Source organism: Hyaena hyaena, unplaced genomic scaffold (genome assembly GCF_003009895.1).
Source record: "Hyaena hyaena isolate Hyena2069 unplaced genomic scaffold, ASM300989v1 scaffold_358, whole genome shotgun sequence".
In the NCBI taxonomy this organism is placed as follows: domain Eukaryota; kingdom Metazoa; phylum Chordata; class Mammalia; order Carnivora; family Hyaenidae; genus Hyaena; species Hyaena hyaena.
In genome coordinates this window covers 1,448,080-1,467,840 of record NW_024080992.1, presented here as the reverse complement: position 1 = coordinate 1,467,840, position 19,761 = coordinate 1,448,080, and the positions used below count along the sequence as shown (strand labels likewise).

Sequence of the window (19,761 nt, the reverse complement as noted above, 5' to 3'; positions counted from 1 at the left end):
ATTTTTTTCTTAACAATGACTTATTACGCTGTCCTAAATCTCTTCATATAAATCTAGCTCCTTCTATCAAATAAGTACACAGTGTTCCATAGAAGTATAGTAATTTACACAACCATCTTCTATTGATAGACATTCAGGGTATTATTCCTTATTTTTTCCCATTATAAGAAACAAAGCAATAAAAGTCATAGTACATATATTGAAAATATGGCATTTTTGTTTTTAAAAAATATTTCTTTTTTAAGGATTACAAATTTAACTAACAAATACAATTGGGTGTTTTCCATGAGGGCATAGCCCACATTTTTGTCTGGTTCATTGCTCTTTTGCCCAAACAGAACATAGAATACAGCACATAGAAAGTTTGAGTCAAATAAACATTTGTTGAATTGAACTGCATAGGTAATATTATTGTGGGAGCCTTGAGTTGAGAAGTCATCAATGTGTAAGCTTTGCGCTATGATGTTCAGGTAGGAGACCGGAGTTAGGGCTTAATCAGGACATTCACAAAGCCATTATTTGCATCCAGCTTGGTCACCAATGGGCAGTGTGTCTCTGAACTCATCTCCTTCGACTTCATTTTTTATTTATAAATTGGTTAAATGGCATGCCTCTCATGTTTCATAGCTGTATCCCATTTTAATACTCATTTTATTCTTACCCAGTGTCTGACAATAACATGTTCCTTTAGCATTAAAATAATATATTAAAATCATATATTTGTAATTACGAGAGTATTCGTTGATATCTCTTTATAGCACATTTCAGATGCAGAGAATGAAATGATTATTAAATTCTTCCCACTCATTGACTTGAGTTTATAGTATTCAAAATATATGTGAGAAATTGGTCCCCTAGTCTACAGTCACGCTGAAAACCACTTGGTACCGTCAGGGGGTGATGAAAGAAGGCAATGAAAATGACTCAGTGTAAGCCCATCTTTTGAGCAGGAAAACCCAAGTTCCCCTGGGAAAGGGGCAACTACTTCTTGAATGTCAGAGATCAAGGCTATTCAACATTTAATGCCATTGTTTTCATTTGAATTTCAAGTAAATTAAGACAGAGAAATTAGGTAGATGAGGGCTACAATATAGCATTTATTACCAATAAAGATGTTATGGGAGGACATCACTTCCCCATCCATGGGCAAGCAGGGACCTCAGTAAGGCCGGCTCACTCCCTCTAGTGCAGAGGGTGCTGGATTTGGGAACAGACCAGTCTCTGTAACACAAAAGAAGAGGAGGAGCAGAGCAGAGCAAAGCACTCACTTCCTACAGGCAGCTCATACCTAAAAGAGAAGAGGAGGGGATGGGCTCTACACACCTTGTTTCTTCTTTCAACCTTACCAGTTAGATATGCCACTCTCCCTCCCTGGTTGGGGAGCTAGTCACAGGAAGAAAAGAGTCCAGACAGTTTAGGCTAATGGAATACCTTTTACATGGAAGAAAGTATTAGGATAAGAAAGAACAGCTTTTCCCTTACTGTTCATTATTGAAAAACACATTTTTTGGATTATACATATGTGACTGCCTTTTACAGGGATTTGGATTTTGAGATAGCAAACAACCTATTCGTTGTCTGGCTACCTCCACAAAAAGACACACACACATTCACACACACACACACACACACACACACACACACACGTAAGCACAAACACATCTGCAAAAGCATATAATGAAGCCATTTCTGGAGATCATGAGCTGGAAGAGACCCTAACTGTAAAACTGGGCTGGTGTCTTGACTTTAAATTCTTAACCAGTTTATAATGAATTTTGGAATATAACCTCTTTTTTTACTTTATTTTGAAAATGGAGCATGGAGGGGTGCCTGAGTGGCTCAGTCGGTTAAGCGTCCGACTTTGGCTCACGTCATGATATCACGGTTCATGAGTTTGAGCCCCACATCAGGCTCTGTGTTGGCAGTTCAGAGCCTGGATCCTGCTTCGACTCTGTGTCTCCCTCTCTCTCTCTCTCTCCCCCTCCGCAACTCATGCTCTGTCTCTCAAAATTGAATAAATGTTAAAAAAATTTTTTTAAATGGAGCATGGAAATCAAGTTCATCCATGATTCCATATGGACTTTTAAATTTTCCACTGCATATATTTTTCCTGCTGACATCACTATATTCTTTCTTTTTAATAACGTATTTAGTCCAGGAATCTGTTGAATACTTTTAATAACATTTATGAGTACCAGCAATGATCCAAACCTTACAAGGGAAGTATTATCAAGCTCATTTTATAAATGAGAAAGTTAAGGTTCAGGTAGACAACTTGCATAAGATAAAACACAGATAGGAAAGAAAAATTATATTTGAGCCCAGGTCTTCTCACCTCAGAGGTTCTCCATCCTGTTTATTTAGGCAGGTGTCTATCATGTCAGATAAAAATTCCTTGTGGGTGGGATCATGGCTTCTATTTATTTGTGGTTTTTTCCATCATTTTTATTCCTACTAAGTTTTTTTGTCTTAGCAATGAACACGATGTTCTCATTTAGTAGGTAGTCAATATTTAAGTTTAGGTAAATAGACTATTGTGAAATCCTAGATAAGGAAGATACGTATAAATATTCCAGTTTGAATCTGTCATTTTATAGTTTAGGAAATTAAGGCCCAATGTCAAATCCAAACAAGAATGTAACTCCTCCTGTATGGCCTTTCAGATCTTCCTGCTACCGTTTCCCCTTCACAATGGGAATCGTGCAAGTGGTAAGTGGCTTGTCATGAATTATGGGTGGCTTGGAAATAGGAGGAGGCAGCCGTGGCTTCTCCTGGAACACAAGACATGAGGGAACAAAGGGCATGTCTGTGTCATGAGGTTGGAAAGACTTACAGGAAGGAAAACAACAATAATGACAGATCACGTTTATTGATTAGAGAAGCAGCAGATAACAGTGACTAAATGCATGCATGCTGAAGTCACGTGGCCTGAGTTAAAATGTGTAGAGGCAATCTGCTACTTACTAGTGGTACAATCTTGGACAAGCTACTTAGCCTGCCTGAGCCTCAGTTTCTTCATCTGTGATATGGGAATGTGGTATCACACACTGTGAAGTTAAAACTTATATACATAAATTGGGCCTGGATGATTCAATTGTTTGGGCAACTGACTCTTGCTATCAGCTCAGGTCATGATCCTAGGGTCATGGGATCGAGCCTCGTGTCTGGCTCCATGCTGATAGTACTGAGCCTGCTTGAGATTTCTCTCTCTCTCTCTCTCTCTCTCTCTCTCTCTCCCTCTTCCCATCTCCCTTGCTTAAAGTCTTTCTCTCTTAAATATATAAATTAAATAAATAAATAAATAAGATTTATTGCACAGACTTCCCCATCACAGAGTAAGCACTGTTGGTTATTATTTGAACACTTTCTAGGTTCTAGAGACTGTGCCAAATGTTTAAAAACCATTAGTTCTGTTTTGTATCTTATAATTAAATATTAAATAAGATAAACTGTTGCTACATTTTATAAAGGAGTCTTTTTGAGACATGAAGAGAATAAGCAACTGGACGAGGATTCTGTACGTGTCATGAGGGTGTATATACCTGGGTTACCTTCCCCCACAGGCCCTGCCGCTGACCACTGTGCTGGGGGCCAAACCTCATTATCAGCTCTCTTCTGCATAAAAGAAAAACTGCTTTGGGATCCCTACTGTAGCAGACACAAAATTCTAACCAAAGCCACTTTTTTCTAACCCATCCTCCATCAATTCTCTCGTGGTTCTAGGAGGGTGGGCCCACAGTGGACCCTATCATCCCTAATTCTGAAGAGTCTAGATTAGCTTAGACACAGCTCTGAAATGCTAAAAGTTTGAAATTCCCCTAAGTGGATCTTAAAAGAAAACCCATGATCTGGACTCCCCTGGAATTAAATAGTGTTGAAATAATTAGGATCAGGCCAAATCTGAGGCCTTTTCTTGAGAAGTGATATCACACAGGTGTCTCCCATTCAAGAGCATATGTGTACAAAAGCTTATATGGAGCAGACATGCAGGGTCAAAGCATGTCACTCTTTGTCCAGGGGTATTTTAGAAGGGAAGGACCATGGACCTTTTCCTTACCTACAAATGGCCACTGAAATCTGCTTTGTCTCTGAGAAAGTGTCTCAAGTGGTTTCTAAACTTAAGACTCCGGAAAACAATTATTTCTGTCAGAGTTTGCTGTGTAGATAAAGCTCCTAGGGAAGTGTGTTGAGAATCATTTTATCAGCACATGTTTATTATTAAGCTTGTTGTGTACTCAGCACTGGGTTAAATAAACTTTGGAGTTTCCTACCACACGTTTGAGGGGGAATTTAAAGCTCTTAATGGACATGATTCCATGTTGTCAGATAGAATGTTACAGTAATGACAATTCCAAGTGCCATCGTTTTCAGAGATTCTTTTAGCGATAAAGTAAAAGTTTGGTGTATTAGAAAAGCAAGTAATTACTTCTGAAGAGTAACATTAAATCAGATGAAATAAAATGAGATTTTTCTCTCTGTTCTCCAGTCTGCAATAAATTTTGGCTGGTATTCCCCACAGCCATTAAGAACTCTGACTTTTAAAGTTACTGCTTCAGTTCTGATTTATAACAGGACGAAGACTCAAAAAAGAGTGAGTCCAGCTCCAACTCAATAGGGCTAATTAAATTTTAACCTGCTAGATAAGCAATACAATTATATTTATACTCTTGAGGTTTCTATTTTTTATGTTTGTTTCTATCTTTTGTCCCTCCTTGAAGTCTATTTCTCAACATTTCAAAAAGTGTACCTGTTAAATTAAGTTAGAGTCCAAAACTTTTCCAGCGTCATAAATGATTTACTCACTTAATTTGACAAGAAGACACTGGATTTAATTACTAGCATAAACATAAGGCTAAATGAACACTTCTAAGAAGGATGACAAGTGCCCTCTGTATAATAAAACCTGATTCTGAACTTCGATGGCTACTTCACTGTCTATCATCGTTCATATAGTGGTTGAAACTGTGAATGACCGATATCTCTTAATACTCAAGGAGGGTATGATAAGCTAAGTAATAGGCTTGGGACTTTTAATTTTAATTCTGGTTCTGACTTACTCTGAGATCCTAGAAAAGATGCTTATCTGTGTCTTAGTGTTTCCTGTTTATGAAATAAGGAGAGAAAAAAAAGAGTACTAAAGGAATGTCCACGGAGAGAAGATTGTTAAATAGGCATGTAATGCAAGGTATTATAGTTAATAAGTACTTATTTGTACACCATCTTATAAACCATAAGGCAGGTCATTAGTACTTAGGAGTTTTAAGACAATTCACTAGGCATGATTTAATATACAAAGAGGTCAACAATGTGAACTTGATTCCCAGAAGCCTTCAGTCCAGCCGAAGGGATGGGATGCACATACTAAAATTTGTTGATTACTAAACTGACCATCAATCAACTGCGCAGTTTGACTGATATAGACATAAACACTTGATATAATTGCTCTATTCATCGTGAGGTGGTGATGTCATTTCTGCTGTATGTTAATCAAAACTATAAATAAGGCAATGCAAAAACATGGTGTGGTTTTAAATACACTTTGTAATACTGTGTTCTGACACCAACTGAGTGTCCCAAAATTTGATTAAATTCTGATGTTAACTAACTGGAGCTAGCATCAGATCCCACAGGTTAAAAGATAGGGTGAGCAATTAGATCTCCCTTATATCAAATGCTAGCTGCAAGTGGAGTCCTCAGGCTTTCTGCACTTCTAATGACTTGGCTACAAATTCAGAAGTTCACACAACCCTCCTTCAGACTTGCTAATGCAGTAGAATGACTCACAGAACTCAGGAGAGCACTATACCTGACATTACTATTTTGTTATAAAGGATACAAATGAAAAGCCAGATGAAGAAGTACATAGCACAAGGTCTGGAAAAGTGCTGAGTGTAGGAGCTTCTGTCTGTGGAGCCAGAGTCAGGGTGCATCATCATACCAGTACATCAACTTGTCCACCAACCAGTACGCTCCCCAAGCCTGGGTGTACTGCCTTTTTTATGGCGATTTCATTAGATAGGCATGATGGATTAAACCATTGGCCATGTGATTAAATTCAATCTCCAGCTCCCTTCCCCTCCCCAGAGGTGAAGGGATGAGGATGAAGGTTCCAAACTTCTAAGCACTTAGTTGATTCCCCTCCACATTTTATTAGCATAAACTCAAGTATGGTCCAAAGCGGTTAATTATGTGTATCAGAACACATTCTTATCACTCAAGAAATTCCAAGGGTTTTTGAAGGTCTGTGCCAGGAACCAGGGACAATTTAGGAGCACTATGTGCATGATAGAGACGGTAGGTGTAGAAGAAGCTCACGAGAGGAGAGACTCCTCCAGCAGGGGAGCTGGAATGATCAAGGTCAGCTACATGAATGCGGTGAGACACGAATTAGCCATTAGAGTATGGCTAGTATTTGACGGACAGAGAGATGCAAGTGCAAAACTTGAGTAAGTAAAAAACAAAAGTAAAACACAAAAGCAAGAAAGTACACAGGATAATGAAGCAATGAAGAGCAAACCAGTTAGACCAAAGTAGAAGATTTATGGCAGGGTCTAGTGAAAGGCAAAGTAGATTGTATGCACTCCTGTTACCAGGGCTCTTTTAATCAAGAAGTACTTTCAGAAAAAATTCCAATTATTAATATGGACAAAACAAACTACTATCAGATTGCCTATACTTGGCTTCAAAATTTAATAGCCTACTATTTTCTAAAACAAAACAAAAACACCCAAAACAATGACAACAACAAAACTTTAGAATGGCACTGGAGTTGGTCAGATACTGAACACTCCTTGAATAAGTGATTTGGACAAAGTATGTCAAAGGAATATAAACAATATTTTAAACTGCTGTTACTGGCTCCAGAAAGCAAAATAATGTCTTGGGCTCAGCTGTCCTCTTGCGTATATAAACAAAACAGACTCTGCACTTTGTTTCTTTGCTGGCCAAAAGAAATTAGGCTCCCATAGCTTCAGACAGCTGTCATGCATTTCCCTGACTGCTGCCACATGAGTGTTAGGCTCTGGGGATCATTACCAACACCAACATCTGGCTCTGCTTGCCTGTTTTCAAACAGAGCTTTATTTTTTTTTCAAGTTTCCAGAAACAGGAAATACCATGTGCACTTCAGTGGAATTTGGGATTAAATATTTCTAAAACCAACTGCTGTTTCACAAGCATCTTGGAGTGATGGTTTACTTTATGGCTTTTTCCTTTGCAAATTTTTCTCTCTATATGAATTGCTGTGAAATCTCCAAGGTTCCTTGCCTTCCCGTCAAGCTACATGATTGTGTTTTTCTTCATTCTCCCAAAGAATATGTTTGAGACTCCACTAAGGGTCTGATCACCAACCACACCAGTAACATCTCAAATTTCAGGAATTTTTGTCGCCTGTTCAGAACAGTAGTAGGTTTGACCACCGCCAAGTGTGTGGAAACTGGGGAGCCTTCACTCCCACTAGCATTCACTAGTATTAACCACCATGTCTCTCTAGAAGGGGTTCTTTTGGTGCGGAGGCAGGGAAGAGAAAAGCGTTTAGCAGAAGCTTGATGACCCTTCTACATGGGGAAGTAGGAATAGGTAAATGGCTGACTCAGAGGTTAATAATAGCTACTACCATTATCCTCATTTTCAAGATAAGGAAACTTCTGTAGACTGAGGAAAAAAGCCATGTAAACAGTCCATATTTCTGCATTTCTACATGAACTTCTGGCTCAAGTAGAAAACCACAGCATGCTGAATTTCCTCTTCTTATCATCTTTTATCCTCTGCAGCAAGGGACAGCCTCTATTCCAGGGAGACTGTGGGTCTGAGAGCAGTAAAGTCTATTTGCTGAAAAAGTATTGAGAGGGTGGGAATGGAGGAAGAAGGTGTAAGGTAGGACAATAAATGACAGACATGCTTTTGCCACTAATGCCTTTCATATATTTCTGACTTTGGACATTGTGCAACTAGCTTCTGTTGGAAGTAAAACTCTGGCTCATTTTATATATCTTCCTTTCTCAATCTTGAATTTTTATTTGCTGACTGATAAATGGTTTTTTACTAATGAAACAGTTTTCTCTGATGCCTACTTAAAATAGAAGTTTGTAAGAATTATATTCTATGAAGGGGATGCTTGGGTGGCTCAGCAGTTTAAGCCTCTGACTCTTGGTTTCGGTTCAGGTCATGATCTCTCTGTTCATGGGTTTGGGCCCCACATCGGGCTCAGCACTGACCGTGAGGAGCCTGCCTGGGATTCTCTCTCTCCCTCTCCCTCTCCCCCTTCCACCTCTCCCCAAATAAATAAAACTTAAAAAAGAGAATCATATTCTATGGAGGTAATAAAGGCAGAAGAATTAAAAAGCGAGCCTAAGAAATCTCCACCAACATTATGAGCATCCACAGTAGTTTTACTACCACAAATCTTGAGTGAAGATGTCAGAATAGAAATTTAAGAAATGTGTAAGGTCGGAATGACGAGGTGGTGGGATTATCCATTCTTCAATCTGTAACATAAAAACATTTCCTTAAGGCACTCTCTGATTTCATTTTTGTTAGATTCCCTCTCCCTTCCCACCATCATTTCTTTCTCCCAGTAGAAAGATCTACACGTGTCAAGTCCTAAGCCCTGCATTCTCTCTGCAGTACAGCGTGAGGCCACAGAGTAACATTAGCAGGCTTTGTCTTGATCTCCCCTGAAATCCTTTTCTACACGACTCCCCTGTTCTCAGAAGAGCCCTGAAGTCACTCTTAAGTCTTCTGTCAGAAAAGGAAAGTACTCCATTAAAATCTACAGTTAATCACTGCTTACATTAAAATGATGAAAAGGACATCAGGAGACATTTAGCTGCAGATTTCAACTCTAGGAGAGGAAAGAAAAAGCTAATATTAACAAGTAGCATTTACTAAGAACCTACTGTGTGCTTGAAGCTACATTGCCACTCCACGTTAGGCAAGTGCAGATACAGGCACGTGATTTCAGCGGACATAGGAAATGAGGGAAGCTGGGGGCAGATGATTCTATGTGGTCCCAAGCATGCGTGTGGCTTCTCCGCCAGTCACCTTCTTGTGTTAGTGGACAACTTGTTTGGGAGGGTGCTGTAGGTAATTTTTAGAGATTCAAACTGAGTGTGCACTTCTTCAGTAGTTCTTTGAAGCGTTTACCTATTGTTACCTACGTATAGGGGGTTCATAATCTGTTAATCTCTGATCATTCTTTCCTTCAGATTAAGTCAAATGTGGGGCCCTTAAAAGCTTGAGGTAAAGGCAAAAGTACTCAGTTCCAGGTACAGTTTCAGCCCTATTTCTCTTCTTGGTCACAAGGCCACACTTCTCCCAACTTTATCTCAGAGGCTGCTAATCGGGTCTCCACCAGCCTCTGCTCCTCACTCAACAAAGGCCACCCCCAGTCTTCTTCTTCAGTCCCCGAATTCCATCTTCTCCAGACCCCAAACCCTACTCTTACCGTTAGGCAAGAATTCTCACCTAGCACTTATTTCCTTTCAGGGTTGGGGTGACGATGAACTCTATATTAACGTACTTGTGGGTTTAGAAAACATTTTGGAGCTAATCTGAAAATCCAGATCATTTACTATATTGACTGCCCTAAGGTTTTTTTTTTTTTAAGTTTATTTATTTTGAGAGAGAGAGATTGAGCATGCACTCACACGGGAGAGGCAGAGAGAGAGGCTCTGTCAACAAGGATCCCGACATGAGGCTCGAATTCAGGAACCCTGAGGTCATGACTTGAGCTGAAACCAAGAGTCTGACGTTTAACCCACTGGGCAACCCAGGTGCCCCACATTGACTGCTCTAAGTTCTAAACAGATTCTTTAAAACTAACAATTTAGAAGTAAAAATTCAGGCGCTTGGTAAATTTCCTGAGTTAGAGCAAGAGGAATTGGGCTTTCCAATAATTTCTCAAAGTTTCCCAGGAGAAAAAGACAGAATGCTAATCTTCCTATCCCCACTTCCTCCCCCGAATGTCCCACCAGGGATTCAGTTATGGTTTCCAGTTAAGTTCCTAGCAGCTGCATGTGTTCAAACAAAGCAAACTGTAATAAGCCATGTCTCAAAAATCAAGCATAACTTTTATTAATTTTTACAGCAACCTTAAATTTTTGGCTCGTGAAATCCAATCCTATGTTCCTGCGTCAGCCTCCGCTTTGTCTGTCACCTTGGATTCCTCACAGTTCTCTTATCTGGACTACACGTATGAAGTAGGCAGAGGTTAGAAGATTTTCATGTCAAAGAATCCTTTGGAGTGAACAGATGAGGAAATCTAATGAACACATAGGGAGAATTTGGGGGCCCAAACTTCTCAGTTCGGTGACAAACCTGTGATTCTTAGCCAAAAGAGTTTAATAAAAATCTCTTCCAGGTACAGCTTCTTGAATGAGCAGAGCATAGGTTTGCTGGTATTGCTATCATCTATATAATTGAAATCCTCACTGTTGGGACTTTTTAAAGGTATTGATGAAGAAATTCTCACCCAAAGAGCAGGTTTTGCTGACCCATAAGGAATGTAAACCTCCGAGGGAAAAAAATATGTAGCTGCAGTTCCTGCCAGACAACACTAGCAGCTAATGAGAAGCAAACTCTAAATTCAGACACAGTCAATATTAAGACATTCAATATTAAGCCAATATTACACATTTCATGTGTTTAATATCAATAATAGTGGCTCAAATTACAATGGCAGTGGGACATACTAATTAACTTTTCATATAATTAAGTCCTGAATATCTTAAAGTCAATATACAAATGAATTCATATACCATACAGATAAATATTTTTATTGGAGTTTATGATACCTAAAAAAAATAGGATGATAGCTTTGGGTTCTCCTAAAAGTCTCAAGATGACTAGTATATTACCTCTGTTTTTTAAAATTTGTTTAAAATATTTTCTTATTAAAAACTGAACTAACAAAATCCCACAACCAGCTCCTTCATTTACAGGGAATTCTGTTTTAATCAGCCATTCATTTATTTTTGTTAATTTCATAATCACACAGAATAGCTCTAAGCAAAAGTTACATCGAAAGGAAAGATAAAGGTGGGTAGGATTCCAAGGCAAACCTCTGCATTGAGAGATTGTGTATAAAAGTATCACATACTTTGTTCCACAACTTCATGCAGATTGGGAATATAGTCTCTACCACCAGCCCAATAATTGCTCCTCACACTTCTAGTTCTGGATCAAGGACTGGCTTTGAAATACATTGGGTTCTAATTTAATATTCGGAAATCTTGGTATAAAATGTTTGGAAACGAAATGAAAAAAATCTTCAGTATGCTATTTGGCAAAAGAAAAGCAGCGGAAAAGGACAGAGGCTAGAGACTGGCTCTTCCCTGGACTTTAACTCACTTCACTTCTTTGGGCCTGGATACAATGAAGATGGTAATTACACTTGTGTTGCTCTTCGAACTTCTTGGCAAAGCCTATATTGTGTAAGTGCAATGTCCCAGGACTGGGATGCTCTTAGACCAACAGTCTGCATTACAATTTGTAGACCTGCAAAACTGGAGTGAAGACACAAAATGCATTTTTTCTCTCTACAAAAAGATGAAACCCTTTATATCTCAAAACTTAGTTTTAGTTTCACATCCTTTAAAGGATGTGAACAATAAACACAGAAATCATTTTTTTGGAAAAATCGGAATCACTATTTTCCTTAGAATTATAGAAGCCACGTCCAACGTTTAGATCTGTATCTAGTTCAAGTTCCACTGTTTGTGCAAGTCTAATGTCCAGAGCATCCTTTTTTTAATCTGTAAAATGGGCCTGTTATCTTTTTTATCCAACTTACAAGACCATTGTGAGATTTCAATGAGGTGATACATGTGACGTGCCGTATGTTCATAAGCTCTTGAACACCTGAGTTTCACACTGTGCTATGAGGCCAGAGGCCAAGCCAGATCCCTGGATCTTCTTTTCCAGGATGCATTCCCAGGCTCTGGGGTGAACCTAAGGTTTGTTTCCTCCTACATACCCTGCGCAATGGTACAGGCCATCTAACATCCCTTATTCCACCCCTTGCTTCCTAAGGAGCCTTCTTCCTCAGCCAACTTGAAGCCCACTTAATGATATCTGTAAAGAATAGAGAATGTGTTGTCTGTGTTTCATATGATTTATACATATTTCTTACTAAGTAAAGTAATGCATAATAATTGTACAAGATTTGGACTTGCACCATTTGGGCTTGGACTTGAACTTGCAGCCAGATGTTCTGCGTTCTACACCTGGCTTGGCTCTTCTCAGTGCAAAAGTGTACTGAGAACTCCAGGCTGCTGCTCCAATATTGTGAAGTTTGGTCCAAACAACACCCATTATCAGAATTATCTGAATGCTCCTTAGCACTGGGATTAGCAGAGCCCCAGAGGCTGAACTACATGGATAAGGCCTGGGAATGTGCACTCCATTAAAACAAACAAACATACTCCCCCCCGCCCCCCCAAACAAAACCAAAAAACAGAAAAAACCCAACAACAAAACCCAAAAACAAACTACTTAGGTGATTCTCACACAGCCCAACGTTTCAGAAGCTCTGCTCCAGGTTCTACACTCCGGGTTTAAGTAGCAAGGAGAAGATGGTCTGGTCCTTCAGCACTGGCATCACCTGGGAACTTGTAAGAAATGACGAATCTTCCCTCAGTGCCCAGGCCTACTGAATCAGAAACCTGTACTCTAACAAAATCCTCAGAAGATTCTGACACACATTAAAGGTTTGAAAATCTCAGCTGTACCTCGGTATCATCTCAAAAGCTTTACAACCTACTGATGCCTGCGCCTCGCCCAAAGGTTCCCCGGTACTTAACCTGGATTCTGGGGGCGCGGTCTGGGCAAAGAGCTCTTACAAGCTTCCCAAGTTATTTTAATGTACAGCCAGGTGGAGGACCATTGTACCCTAAGTCGCAGTCCTTTACGATTAGGCTATAACCTGAGTTAAACTGGCTTTTCTGGCCTTGCCCAGCACCCTAAGGACCGCTTAGAGTAAACAGTGGTTTGTAAGGGACAATGGACTCTGGAGACAAACAAGTTCAACCACACAGCTTTAGGTTCGCAAAACCCGAGGCGGGAGACTTCCCGTACCTTCCCGCACTGGAGCGGGGCGCTGCGCCCGGGTCCGCCCCGGGGGTGGGGGGGGGGGCACCCGAGCCCCGCCCAGCTCGCCCCCTCCCCGCCCCTCCCTCCCCCGTGACGTGCCGCAGCGGGCCGGGATCATGCGCACTCGCGCCCCGCGCCCCGCACGGCTGCTCCGCCTCGGCGCTTGTCATTCTCCGCGGCGCGGCGGCGAGTGCGGACTGCGGTGCACGCCCGCTAGCTCCCCCGCCGGCGCGCCCGCGATGTGACCGACCGCCTGGGAGCGGGCTGGCGGTTCTGCGGGCGGCAGCGCCGCGGCTTCTCCCTTGCCGCGTTCCTTGTGGAGTCGCCATTCCCTTGGAGCCGGAGACACGCACCGAGGGCTCGGAGCGCCGCGCTCCGCGGTCGGTGGCGTCTGCAGCTCTCGGGTCCGCGCGGCCGGGTGCAGCCTCGCTCGCCGTCGCCGCCGCCGCCGGGCGGTGCGCCCTGGCGAGTGCCCGACTCCGGGCGCAGCGGAGCTAGGCGGCTGGTGCAGAACGACAGCGCCTATCCTTGCACCCGCCGCTGTCGCCCGGGCAGTGAGGGGCCCGCGGGGTTGCGCGCTGCGCAGCGCTCGTCCCCCCCGGAAGGCTTCCTGCGTCCCAGTAAGTTGCCTGGAGTTTCTGAAGTTGGAGGGAGCCTTGGGAAGGGGAGGTGCGTCTTTATTATCTTCATGTGAGAAGCTTGGGGGAGCCCCTCCTGTTAGTAGCCGGGCTACATCTCGGGGAGTTCAGGGTGCGACGTAACGGACGCTGCACGCGGGCAGAGGCTGTCCAGGGCCGGCAGGCTGCAGCCTCTGATTAATGTGCCACTTGGTGGAAATGCGCTGTGAGAGGACAGGTGCTCCGAGGGCATTTTGCCTGCTGCTGATTGCACATTCCGAGCTCCTAGACTGTGTGTTGGGGGGTAGTGGGGTGCGGGCTGGGTCTTGTTCTCTATCCTGAGTCCTCCGGGGAGTGACTCCTGCCTGTAATATTCCTGGATGCGATAGGTCTTTGGGGATGGGAGCTAAGCCATTCCTTCCCAGCCCTCCGGGCTTCCCGCGCATCCCACTTTACTCTTCCCCTAGGCAGAAGTTGCCGACGTTTCCCTAATTGGAGCCCAGGCCTTTAGGGAGAAAACTACTTTAAGCCAATACAGCGTTTTGTGCCATAAGGCAAATAAAATGAGAAATCCGTGCATTGTGTGTGATTTCATACACTTGAAGAATGTGGGCAAGTCTCAAAGAAATAGGATTCAGATTATGACACTTGGGTTTCACCCTGACTATCCTGTGCCTCTTATATAAGCCTCCCGGCGGGATAACCCTGTCTCTGCAGTGGCTGCAGCTGTGGCTCTCCATTCCATTTGTTTAAGGTCCAGCTTGAACAGTATTTAATGAAAATGCTGACATGATATAGCCTCCTGTAGTCTGAAACAGAGTGCACTCTTCAAATTGGAGTGTCTTCTTCTTATAGGTAGCATGTGAGGAAAAACCCAGTATATTTTTCAAGGCAGCTCCAGGAATTAGACACATAAATCATGTTTTAAAATAGCATGCATTGTGCAGAGAGCTTGCAGAGGACCCTTTTTGAACACATCCCCTTTGTTTTAGAAAAAGTGGATATTGTTCATCCCAGACATTTGTTGAGTCTGAAAGTTAAGTGTACCGATGGGCTTAATTATCCTAATAAATAAAGAGCATGATTTATAGGTAGCTGCCCTGTCCTACTTTGGATAGAATTCTATAACCTTACTCTGTCATCTGTCCCCTAGTGATTCCTTTTAAGCAGAGCAATAGATTATCATCATTGATGTTTAAATATTTGAGTTCATTAAATTCGTAAAAGGAATACTTTGAAATACACATGGTACTGCTATGACTGTTAAGACTGAATATTATAAACAAGGAGAATTTTCAGACTCTTTGGTATCAAAGTCATTAGTCGTGTGTGTGTGTGTGTGTGTGTAGAAACTTGGACTTGTAATAAATGTTTAAGCCAAAACTCAGGGGTGTGTTTTTCTATAAGATTTATTTAGCTAATCTTTAGAAAGAGAAGTGCCTTTGTAGTATTCCAACACATAGAACAAGATGAGCTACTTTTAGTCACTTCATTTAAAAGCGTATCGTAGGCTTTTAAAGACTTCTAGGAAAATACAGAAATGTTATTTCTGAAGTTAGAAAGCTAGTCCTCACACTGTGTGGTTCGTGACAGCATCCATTGCTTATGTCTAGAAGAGAATACATGCCAGCATGGAATCTCAAGCTGACTCACCCCCGTCGACACTACTGGATTATAGTTAGAAGCCTACACAGGGAGCTGAGCTGCTAGCTTTTGGAACATGTGTTTGAATCTAGGCAAGTTACCTAAACTCTGTTTCTCAGTGTCTTCATCTCTTATGAGCGAGATTGAATAAGTTCACTGGCTCACTGTTGAGCCAGTGTCTGGCATATTAAAGTGATAAAGTTGTCACTGCTCTGAAGGGATTATGCATCTTAGGGTCCCAGGGACATTGAGTGGCTGCCGATGGAGGTTAACAGCAGCAGGTCACATGTATAACAGGAGAGAGGGCATAAACATTTATTAAACACCTTCTAGCGATGCAGACCAGCTGGTGTTTAATTTATTGTCTCCCCCAGTTTCTCACTGAGGTGGTTGGTTTCCTCTCCACCTGGCAGATGAGGAAACTGAAGCTCAGCGAGATCAAATCAGATTTGGGATTTTAACCCATGTCTGTTTCAAATCATGTTCTTTTTGACCCTGCTGCCTCAACTTGCAAAGTATTTTTTCCATCTATCCTCCTTCAATCCTCGTAATAATAAAATGGGGGCATTATTATCTTCTGCTTACAGATGAGGAAATTCAGGTTAAGCATTAAAGTATGCAAAGTGCTTAACAGCACTCGCAACATAGTTCTCCAAGACTGGGAGCTATTATTATGACCATAATTATCGTTAAATAACTTGCTTAGCCTGGCACAAGGTAGATGTGCCAGCAGGTGAAGTATGTTTTCTTCTTCACTTTCAAGTGCATTACATTGCTTTTTGCCTCTCCATTCATATATTCGGAGAATCAAGAAGTGGCGGGGGATGGTATAATGTTACAGTTCAGGCTGGAGGAAGGTGCTTTCTGTTTTGTTTCCTGTCTGCAGATGTGGCTACAGGGATCCACCTAGCCTAGTAAGCCACCACCAGCAGCTGTCATCTATCCAAGAGCACCATACCTGAGCATGAATCCTTTCCCAGCTGAGGAACAACCGTGGGGCGGGGGAGGGGGAGAGGTAGGGGAAGGCTTGTACTTTGCTGCACATTTTACTGTATATTCAGAAATGGAAATTATTTATAAGTTACATCAGAAAAGCATGCTTCTTCTAGGCCTTAATACTAGTGTCACAGGAAGTAGTTTCAGGCGGTCCTGAAACTTCGTTAAAAGTATGCTCCAGAGTCTGTTGAATTCACCTGACTTCCCAGGTTGGGAATGATTGAGGGGCCACTTTGTGAGTGTGTGTGTATGTGTGTGTGAGTGTGTGTGGCTTTCTTAGGTTATCATCCAGTTACTACATAGTGTTCTTGGTAAATATTCTCTTTTCTAAACATTAGAATCTAATTGCTGTATAAGGCACATGAGCAATGGACTGCTGTAACCTCTTAGCTAACGTATCTTAACCACTGAAAGTACTTCAAGACTGATTTTCTAAGTTGGGTTTCTTTTTTAAAGTCAAAACTGTACAGCATAGTGACTGTAGTTAATAATACCATATTGCGTACTTGAAAGTTGCTGAGAGAGTAGATCTCAAAAGTTCTCATCACAGGGGTGCCTGGATGGCTCAGTTGGTAAAGCATCCAACTCTTGATTTCAGCTTAGGTCATGGTCTCATTGTTCGTGAGATTGGCCCCCCGCATCAGCCTCTGAACTGACAGTGCAGAGCCTGCTTGGGATTGTCTCTCTCTCCCTCTCTCTCTACCCTTCTCCTGCTTTCGCTCTCTCTCCCTCAAAATAAGTAAAGTTTAAAAAATAGCACTTTAAAAAAGTTCCCATTGCAAGAAAAATCTATAACTGTGTCATGACAAATACTAAGTAGACTTATTGTGATCATTTTGCAACATAAATCATTTTGGTGCACACCTGAAACTGATACAATTTTATGTGTCAATTATATCTCAATTAAAAAAAATCAAAATCTGGGTATGAGCTTTCAGGAGTGGGCCTCAGTATGCCAAGGCACAATCCCACAGAGAGTGTGCCAGAAAGAGCCCTTGCCGTCAGCTGAGTCTTTTTGAATCTTTGAAATATCTTCTACTTCAATTTTAACCCTTCTTGTCAGAGTACAGATATTCCCTTTTAATCAGTATTTACATTTCAAATGCTCCTCTGTTCTGGGTTATTCTATAGTAAAAGTTGTCCTTGACCACTTTTGTGACTTAAGCTGGTTCCATAATTTAGTTTTAACTCATTCTTTAGAATTTAAATAGTTCTGTTTTATTTCTTGTCTGTGTTAACTATTGATCGGCTTCTCTGTGGCCCCCTCCATATCTCCAAATAACTGACATCAGCTTTCTCCTGCTGCACAGGAAATACAAATTAATGTCAATATGGATAAAGCGAATGAAGATCATTTACTCTCCCTAGTCATATCTACTGTTTTGAATTATTTTCTCTTCTTGCTTGGAGAGTGAGGAGCTGATTCTGTTTCTAGAGATCTTGCTTCATACATCTGCATTGGGGAGTTATATAAGACCTATGGTCAGGTTATGACCAGAAGGTCATATAAGCAGGCAGTTCGTATTCAACATGGCAGAAACAGCCGCCACAAGGCTGGGGCAATGCTGAATTTAAGGACAAGGAATGGAGATGGGGGGAGCTAGCTCCGAGGATGATTTATCTGCCACACCTTCTGGATAAGAATTGACGCAAATAGTTAACATAGAGCACTTACCATGTGCCAGCTGCCATGTGAAGAACTTTACATACAGAATTTACTTTAAGCCTCATAGTGACCTTATGTGGTAGTTACTTTATTATTCTGTTTCTCAAAAGTGGAAACTGAGGCCTAGAAAGGTCAGGGCACCTGTCCAGAGTCACATTAATGAGCTGTGGAGCCAAGAATGGGGCCCATGGCTCTCTGATGAGGCCTGGGCTTCTTACAGCACATTCTGTATCCAATTCTGGTGCCTTTATGATAGTCAGCTGTTCTGCCGAGGTGTCCTGTATTGTGCTTCTCAAAATAATCCCCTATATCTCCTTTGGTCCCCACAGTGAACCTGGGATGGAGCTGAAGGGATGGCAGGAAGGCTCACTGCCCACCTTCTTGCCCATAGCCAGCACCTGGCATTGACTCCACAAATAGTGTCATCTCTCTGTCTTTGTGGAGGAAGAGCTTAAGCTTAGTTCATGCAACAAGCTCAAAAAAGAAAATCACATGTTAGCATTGTGAAATAGGAAGCATAAAGCCTTGAACCTTACAGTAGAGAGTCATGTTAACTTTATCTGCGTTGGGTCATATACTTGCTGTGTTACTCTTATTAAAGAAAGAGGAAGTGTAGAGATCTGAGATTTTCTCTGATGATTTAACAAAAAAAAGTGTTAAGTAAAAAAGTATCAGTTATTGAGGGCACCTGGGAGGCTCAGTCAGTTAAGCATCCAACTCTTGACTGTGGACCAGTCATGATCTCACAGTTTGGGAGTTTGAACCCCGCATCAGGCTCTTCGCTAACAGCATGGAACCCGCTTGGGATTCTGTCTATCTCTTTCTGCCCCTCCCCTGCTTGCTCTCTATCTCTTTCAAAATAAAAATAAGTTAAAAAAATTTTTATATTATCAGTTATGAACATTACTACAGCAGTGTCCTATGTTATTCATAATGAAACTATGGTTTGTAAAGTAAATGAATACATATGTCTAACAAGGTTCAAGTGTGTAATCTCAGAATAGGAACATTGCATCGATCAAATCTTCTGTGCCTGCATTATAGTCTAATTCCAGTCCAAATGCAGAGTACAAAGAATTTATAACCAACTTGTAATAGTTTCAAAACCCTTCCTCTGAGCCCCACTTCCTCCATTTTTTTTTCTCAGTTTCACATTGGAGCCAACATTTATTCAATAAGTTCTTCATGTCCCTTGGGTTTTGAGTTATTATTTTTGTTGCTATAACATTTTGGCATGCTGTGTTGGTGTTTCATCTGCTCCCCTACCTTGATTTTATAGGACAATTTTCAAACCTGTGAGTGACTAAAAACTTATGAAAAATTCAATTTTCTAAATATAGACTTTATTGCAAAGGACAGGGAAATTTGGCCTGACTGGAGGGCCTTTGCCTAAAATACAGAGCACTTGAAACCCCATGAACTTTATGGAATAGGGAAGTAAAAGAATAGTTTTAAAATTGATCAGCAGCTGCTTTGTACCTTTCTTTACAATTTCATAGAAACTCGGTCTCTGCATACCATGTCACATATTCATTTGCAAGTGATAGGCTTCTGTTGATTTTGTAAAAGTGCCCAAAGGTGTGACTAAATCAATATTGTTGTCATTTATCATTCTAGTCTTCAGAGGATCCCCAGTGTTGCAGATGTAAACCTTTCTGTGGGTTTATTCTCTAAGTGATGTAGGGTGATCAGTAAGTCTTTGGGCATCTGGTCTCACTTCTTTGTGACTCAGTCATTGCTGTTAATGTT

At 41.4% G+C, this 19,761-nt stretch overlaps 1 protein-coding gene across 2 annotated transcripts in view; it reads left to right on the top strand.

Annotated features, from left to right (window-relative positions):
- Positions 1-13,682: 13,682 nt before the first annotated feature.
- Positions 13,683-19,761, top strand: part of PAG1 (phosphoprotein membrane anchor with glycosphingolipid microdomains 1) — a 134,270-nt gene continuing 128,191 nt past the window's right edge. For both annotated transcript variants that reach the window (XM_039250100.1, XM_039250097.1), the window contains exon 1: positions 13,683-13,709. The gene's annotated coding sequence lies outside the window, so the exon portion shown is untranslated. The remainder of the gene's footprint in view (positions 13,710-19,761) is intronic.